Source organism: Solanum dulcamara, chromosome 2 (genome assembly GCF_947179165.1).
Source record: "Solanum dulcamara chromosome 2, daSolDulc1.2, whole genome shotgun sequence".
Taxonomy (NCBI): Eukaryota; Viridiplantae; Streptophyta; class Magnoliopsida; order Solanales; family Solanaceae; genus Solanum; species Solanum dulcamara.
In genome coordinates, this window is record NC_077238.1 from 30412456 (window position 1) to 30421556 (window position 9101).

A 9101-nucleotide genomic window follows, 5' to 3' on the forward strand; every position below is an offset into this window, starting at 1 on the left:
AACAACATAAATATTCAACCCTTCTTACAATAACACCAAATAATGGAAAGGAACACATGCTTCCAATTACTCAAAAAACCCAATAAAAGCCAAAAGCATGATTTCTAACACCTAAGATGTACAAATAAGCTACTCAATAAAATTTTTATCTATTTCAACATTCTTTCACATATTCCATCTCAATCTAAAGAAAGGAAAGTCGTAGCCTACCTGTAGGCTGAACATGCGCGCTCCAAATCACTTTGCTGGAGCTTTTCCCTTCCAAACAGCCTCGGAACGCTGCCATATTGTCAAATATAGAATCACAACTAGTTATGGTCATTTAGATACTAATTTCATAATTTTTGGAGACGAACCAATTTTGGGGTCTAAAATGGGAAATGTGGAACCTACATCTGGAATTTCGAAATTGACCCCAAAAAGAGGTTCTAAAGAGGAACCTAAGATCAAGGATCGAATTAAAATAGAATTCAAGGTGGAAAAATAATGCTGGTCGATCATGCCATAAAACTCTCAAAATTCAAACTAAAAAGATGAAAATGACAACAACTTTGATCAGCTATTTCATAAAAATGAAACTCTCCCAATCCAAAAAAATTACACCATGACTTTAATTGCGAAAACCCCCACAACTTAGCCTAAAAAATTACTTAAAAAATGGAGCTCATATGATCAAGATAAAATTACCCAAAGTTCAACAAAAATTCAATCCGAAAATGACTAAGGTAACAACTAGTTTCGTAAATTTACCTCATGCGAAGCCTCCCCTCAAGTTTCAAAGCTCATCAATGGATTCCCCAATAAATTCTCTTGAATTTAGATCTTTAAATCACCTAATTTGAGCTTGTATTGAAGGAGATATCGAGGTTTGAAATGGAGAAGGGGAGATGGAATTCATTCTTGGTCATTTATTAAAAGACCAAGACTTTTCCTTCGCGAATGTGGAAAGATTCCTACGAACATAGAGGAAAAAGCGTCACACCTCCGCGAATGCGGCTAAGGCCCCACGAATGCGGAGGCAAAACACTCATACCTCTGCGAACGCAACCATGGCCCCGTGAAAGTGAAGAACAGGAACCCGGGTCTCCACAAAAGCGGCCAGGGGCTTGTAATCGCGGAGAAAAAAGTCTCCTCCACTAGATATCAATTGAAAAACTAATGTTTCTCAAGTTTAAATATTTCGACGGAATTCATTCAAAATCTCGTGCATGCAAACTAGACATGCTACCCACCTAATTCGACATCCAGACTCGATCGCACATTTAAAATTTCCATACGAGATCATTACAACTATAATTGGGTCCCATATCCAAGGGTCATTTTGAGTCAAATACCACAACGGGCCATGAGATTAGATCAAAAGTTTCAGGAAGCAAACGAAAGGTCATTCTAAACCTAACTCGATATTTCAAAGCTAATTGCATTATTAGAATTTTCATCCAGGCAAGTTTTCCAAGAATGTTGACCAAAGTCAACCATGGGCTAAATTTTAAAGGAAAGAGCACCAAATGGCCCCAAACTAGTACAAATTACCTCGGTACTCATGCCGACCATGCTGCTAGCCTAATTTGGCTATTTTAGAGGTGATAAAATAGTCAGAATTCCATTTGAGGTCGTTTTTTGATAAGTTATGACCGAAGTCAACTTTTCAAGTTATAAAACCTCCAAAATAGGTAAATGGGTCTACAACCCAAATGAACGACCATGTGACTCGCTATGGGCGCCAGCAGGTCATAAATGACCCGGGGTCGCTATAGAGATTTTCTAAACGACAAAATGGAAGCAATACTAGAAAAATGACCTGGAGGGTCATTACAAAGAATTAGTAAAAATAGAGTAAAAATGATCAAGAAACAGTCCTCCAAAATTCATTAAAATTCAAACTCTAAAATAATAATGTCTGTATCTAGATTAGCAAATTTACCTAACACGAAGCTCCTAGTCAAGTTTTGAGTTCACCAATGATTTTCTTGAACCTCGACTCTTGAATCGCCAAAGTCAGGTTTATCTACCAAGAAATAAATTGTCAAAGTTCTTCAAAAATTCACTCCAAAAATAGATAATGCAGCAACTCGAATCAAGATATTACCTTAATCGAATATCTCAAATTAGTTTTTGAGCACCCTAATATGTTATACTCAAAATGTCTCACAAGTTTGCCTTTTGAATCTCCCAATTGGATCTATATAACTCAAGATATACTTGAAGTTAGAGAAATAAACCCCAAAATAGGGTTTTTATGTTTGCACCAACAGTGCACTGCTGCACCCTCTTTTTGGCATAGTCTAAAATCTCCGACGGGATGCTCGAGATTCATTCGGAACCCCATGCACACAATTAGATATGCTACCTCACCAATTCAATGTTCTGGACTTAATGGCGCAATCAAAATTCCCATATGAGGTCAGTTTAACAAAAAATGGGTCCCACACCCTAGTGCTATTTAAAGTCAAATTCCACAATGGGCCTCGAGGTTAGACCAGAAGCCTCAGGAAGTAAACAAAGGATCATTCTAGACCAAACTCGAAATTTCGGAACTAACCAAACTATCAGAATATTCATCCAAGCGCATTTTCCAAAAAATGTTGACCAAAGTCTATCATAGGCTAACTTTGAAAGTTAAAAGCGCCAATGGACCCAAACTCATATTGATTTCCTCGACACTATGAAGACAATGCTACTTGCCTAATTTGGCCATTTCAGAGCTGATGAAACCATCAGAATTCGAATTTGAGGTCTCCTTGACCCAAAACTTAAAAAATCGGAACTAAACCAACTTAAGCCTTAAAAAGACCAAAACGGGAATCTCTAAACACTCAACCAACACTTCTTATAGACCAAGAACCATCCCACAAATCCAATGGAGTCATCAAAATTCAATTTTAATCATCAAAACTCCTAAAGTTGACCAAAGTAAAATCTTGGCCTAAAATTCCTCAAATTCCCAACTCAAGACCTCAAATCTTTGTTGCAACTCCAAAACTGATTCTGTAAACTCTCCTAGCCAATTTCCACATTTTGAATATCAACACCCAAGCTTAGGGCCTAGATATGACACGATGAATGAGATACCTGGAGATACCTCACCCATGCCTCATTCATTAATCATTTCATTGGTAATGATAAACAAGTCAAGCAGATATGTAAGGGATATAGGTACTAAGGGTCTTCACAACAATAAGAGTCAAAGACAACATAACATCTTTTACTATGTCTAACAATACCTTCTATATTAAGGCTTGGCGGGGGATAACACATGTCCCTAGCTCACCCTCAAGATTAAGTCAAATACCAAACTTGATTTAAATGCTTAAACATAACATAAGCTAGATAAGATAGGAGTGTCATTCCTAGAATATAGGAACTCACCAAAGTGGTAGCCTTCAATGCTCAACTTAGCCACGGGGAGGAGAGTGTGGAGCGACGTTGGTCCCTACATGGGGATAACATGTAGGCAAAAGTATGCATTATTACTTTGAATGTACTAAGTATGTGAGTATGCTATAAAATGAAGAACATAAGATAGAGACATGTATAGGAAATATGTATACCTGAATGCATGCATGAGAAATCATTATATGAATCCTTAAAATATTTATTTTATAGGGAAGCGAATATAATAGACATTTAAGACCATGTGAGTTATTACATAGAATCCAACATAACCCCCTACGTTGGCACAGGGAGACTACTTACTGGGTAGAACTCTATCAACTTTAAACATTCTTTAACTTTAACCTTAATGGCTAATCGTGGATCCACTAGCCTAAAATAGCTGACAAAGGCCCCTACGGTGGCACATAGTTAATACAACATGACACTTTACTTAAGGACCCCTTCGGTCGAGGCCCCATCTAGATGCTACATTCGGTGCTAGGTCAAGTCCCATGGAATAACATTTAAACATTAATATAATATAAGGATTATATACCTTTAACATTAAAACATCAATAGTTGGAATATCTCATTAAAACTTTTCATTTGATTCAATGCGAGAATTATGCTTTCACATTAAAACCTTACTTTGGCTAAGATGCCCATCAGTCAACCATTTCATAAAGACTCCCTTCTATAAACATTTACTTCATAACATTTATTTGGAGTCAAACTTCATTTTAACTTTGCTTTATCATAAGAAATTAGGTGGGTTTATTTCGTAAAAATCTTTCAATGCCATTAAAGAATTCTTGCATGCATGAAAATAATAGAAATGCATAAAATACACATTCTTAAAGCAACCCACCATATATATCTTAAAACTCTTTTCAAGCCTTCATATAGGCACTTTAATAACATCATAACTTCATGAAATCAAGAGTCAATATCCATCAATATATGTAAAGAAACTTTAAATATATCATAATCTATGCATTTAAAGTCATTATTTAAAAGCCCAGAAGATTTCGTCATTTTGAATTAAAATGCTAGGTTGAGAAAATATTTGGGCTCCATGGGATGAAGGACCCATGGACGAAAACCCACATACCTTGAGTGAAATCAAATCCCTAAAAATACTTGAGGAAGAAAAGAGACTTGAATTCCTTGAATTTGAAAACCCTAGTCCTGGCTTGAAGCCCTTGGAAGAAATTGAGAGTAGAGGATTTGTGTTGGAGAAGTTAGAGTGAAATAAATTAGGGCTTTGAAGGGTATAGGGTCTTTATATAGGTGAATTTTTCCCTCAAAATGACACCACCTTGGGTTAAAATTTAGGAAAAGACCAAAATGTCCCTTTAAAGATCTAGCCGGAAGAGACTTCATGGGGATCCTTCATGGTCCGTAGTGCTCACCACGGTCTGTGGTGGGGTCACGTTATAAGTGACTTAGAGAAATTTAGAAAAGGGACTTGCAGGGTAGTCTCTAAAGTTTCTTCACAGACACCTTGATGGTTTCTGAAATGTATCATGGCTAGTGTAGAGTGATCGTGGTGTAGTTCCTGTAGGAGGCCTTCAGAAGTGGTCACCACGACAATTATATAGTCTGTGAAAGTCTCCACGGCCTGTGTTGGTCATTTGTGGACCCTACCTTGGGAAATTTCCTGAGGACTTTAGGAAGGTCTCACCATGGAGGGCCTCACGGCTTGTGGTGTTCCATCATGGTTCGTCATTTACAGATTGAGCCTCTGAATCTCTACCATGGTTGCACACTATGGTTTGTGGTGCCTACCACAATTCCTGAAGGTTTCTTTGCTCAGTTCTAGTCCTAGTTTTCTACAACTTTTCTAAGAATTCGTCCTTGGTTCCTTGGTTTAAGACATTTCACATTTCTGGGGTACCCCTGCCCCCCTTGGGAACATTTGTCCTCAAATGAGAATCATTTACATAGAAAAGGACGTAGCACGAGGACTAGCAACCTAGCATATATACAATGACACTTGAAATGCATCAACCATGAGATCTTTAAACTTAAACATAAAACATAACTTTAAAATTCAACTTCATGAACATACATGCATATGAAGACTTAGGAAAAACTGAAACATAAGAGTTTTAAATGTTTGAAAATGAATGACTTATTACCTTTGGCTTGAGTAGAATGAAAGACATGAGGATAATGTTTCATCATATCCGCTTCCGCTTCCCACATAGCATTTTCGACTTGTTGATTGCTCCAAAGGACTTTAATGGAGGAAACTTCTTTGTTCCTCAACCTTTTGACTTGACGGCCCAAAATTTCAATCGGGACTTCTTCATAGGCCAAATTCTCTTCAACATTCACTACCTCCAATGGCATAATGGAGTTAGGGTCTCCCACACATTTCCTTAATATGGACACATGGAACAGCGGGTGAATCATGGTTATTTTCGAAGGTAATTCCAACTCATACACAACTTTGCCAACCCGCTTTAGGATTTTATAAGGCCCTATATACCAAGGGCTCAATTTTCCTTTCTTACCAAACCTAACCACACCCTTCATGGAAAAAACCTTCAAATACACCCAATCATTTATATTAAATTCAAGATCCCTTCTTCTAGTATCAAAATACGACTTTTGACGACTCTGAGCCATCTACAACCTTTCTCTAATGATCTTCACCTTCTCCAAAACATCAACTACCAAATCGGGACCTAAAAGGTTCTTCTCGCCTACTTCTAATCAACCAACTGGGGATCTACATCGCCTCCAGTACAAAGCCTCGAACGGCGCCATCTTAATACTCGAGTGGTAGCTATTATTGTAAGCAAATTTAATTAGTGGTAGTTAATCATCCCAACTCCTTTTGAACTCCAATACACAAGCCCTTAACACATCCTATAAGGTTTGAATTGTTATTCCGGCTTGCCCATCAGTCTGAGGATGAAATGCGGTGCTTAACTTTACTTTAGTACCGAGGCCCTTTTGAAATAATCTCCAAAAGTCAGAAGTGAATTGAGTACCACGATCCGAAATGATTGAAAATAGAACACCATGCAATCTCACCAACTCCCAAAGGACTCTATATAATCTTCAGCCCTATAGAAAGTCTTAATCGGTAGGAAGTAAGCGAACTTAGTCATTCTATTAACAATCACCCAAATAGAATCATGTCGCTTTTGAGTGTGAGGCAAACCCACTATTAAATCTATATTCACATCTTCTTATTTCCAAGTAGGGATTTCAACATTTTTTTCTAGACACCTGGACTTTGGTGTCCGGCCTTCACTTGTTGACAATTCAGATATTCGGAAACGAACCTTGCTATGTCCTTCTTTATGCCACCCTACCAATGCAAATCTTTCAAGTCTCGATATATTTTTGTCGAACTAGGGTGAATGGAGTATGCATAATTATGTGCCTTCATCAAGATCAACCTCCTTAGGCCATCCACATCCGGAATACATAACTAACCTTGGTAATATAACACACCATCTTTCCCTTGTGAAAAGACCTCTAATCTCTTTTCCTTCACCAACTTCTTTAACTCAACAAGTGTTACTTCAAGGTCTTGTTTCGACTAGACATCTACTACTAAAGAGGATTTGGACCCATTTTGGACAACCATACCACCATCATCGGTACCGAGCAACTTCACCCCTAATCTATTCAACCAGTGAAAATCTTTCACCAACTGCCTTTTCCCTTCATCAACATAGGCCACACTCCCCATAGAAACTCTACTAAATGCATCAACAACCACATTGACTTTACCTGGATGATAATGCACACTCTCATGTATAGTCCATGAGGATCTCTAGCCATTTTCTTTGTCTTAGATTGAGGTTCTTTTAGGTGAACACATATTGAAGGCTTTTATGATCGGTATACATATATACATGTACCCTATAGAGGTAGTGTCTCCAAATTTTCAAAGCAAAAATTATGGCCGCCAACTCAAGATCATGGGTAGGGTAGTTACGCTCATGCACTTTCAATTTCCTTGAAGGGTAGGCTATGACCTTACCATTTTACATTAAGACACAACCCAAACTAACTTTCGAAGCAGCACAATAAACCAAAAATCCTTCTAATCTTTCCGGTATATTCAAAATAGGAATGAAGGTAAGTTGATACTTCAAAGTTTGGAAACTCCTTTCACACTCATCCGTCCATTTGAATTTCGCCTTCTTTTGAGTCAAGTTTGTCATAGAAGTTGAGATGGAAGAAATCCTTTAATTCCATTGAGGCCATTCGGTAAGGAGGAATAGATAGAGGTTGGGTATCAAGGAGGAGATCAATACCAAAATCAACCTCTCTTTTGGGAGGGACATCGGGAAGGTCATCAAGAAACTCATTGACTATGGGGACCGAATCAAGAGTAGGACTTACGGAGTTGACATCTCTAAATCTCAGTATGTGGTAAATATAACCCTTAACAATCAATTTTTGAGCCTTGAGACAATAAATGAATCTACCCTTCACCATCGAATCACGACCCTTCCATTCAAGAATGGACTCATTTGGGAAGGAAAACTTGACTCGATGAGTCCTATAATCTATGGTAGCATAATATGCATGTAACCAATCCATCCCAAGGATGACATCGAAATCTACCAGGTTAAGTTCTATAAGATCACAAGGAATGACTTTATGCAAAATGGACAAGGGACAACCCTTATAGACCTTTCTAGCCACAATCGACTCACCCACGGGGGTAGATACTAAATAAGGCTCTAATAATATTTTGGGTAATATATCAAACTTATTAACTAAGAATAGAGTAACAAATGACAAGTTTGCACCCGGATCCAATAATGCATACACATCAAAAGTAAAAACCTTTATGTCACGACCCAACCCCATAGGCCGCGATTGGGGTCCGACCTGGACCCCAGTACACATATCTATTAGCTGTGGTCACATTGAATCGTAAATAAGACAATATCATGTAATAGAGACCCATTAGGCTATAACATTTTCATAAACCTGTAGCCTTTTTCATTTATATCACAACATGACAAGGCATGAAAGGCGACAAGGCTGTCGTAACATAATCATATATATCATATATCAGTTAGACCCAGCTGAATCAAACTGACATATACGACCCATATATACATGTCTGTAGACCTCTAAAAATATAAATGACAATATATGGCGGGACAGGGCCCCCTCCGTACCTCAGAATGGACAAAATAATGATATACATTAGTGGATATTATAAAAAACTAGGCCTCGATACAATGGAGCCTCTTCTAGCTGAGCTGCGTAGAATCCTAAGCTGACGGACTCCCAAAACCTGTATCTATACCTATGGGCATGAACGCAGCCCCCCGAGAAAGGGGGTCAGTACGACATATATACTAAGTATGTAAAACGTAATATAGTACAATTGGAGGTATATCCAAACTAGAGAAGCAGAGGAACCAATTATCAAATCAGAAACATGTACAAGCACTCTGTGAATCATAAAAACATGTATGCTCAAATTTTCAATGTAGCTGGCCCTATCAGGTGTCCGGTGAATCATATATGTAGTATTAGGATCAGGCCCCATGCCATTGTCACCTTATTACAACACATCATCATAGTATTAGTACCAGGCCCCAGGACATCGTCACCTTATTACAACACATCATATAGTATCAGTATCAGGCCCTAGGACATCGTCACCTTATTACAACACATCATATATATACATACGGATGCCGGCCCTCTAGCGAGGGACTCGGCGAACAATGAAG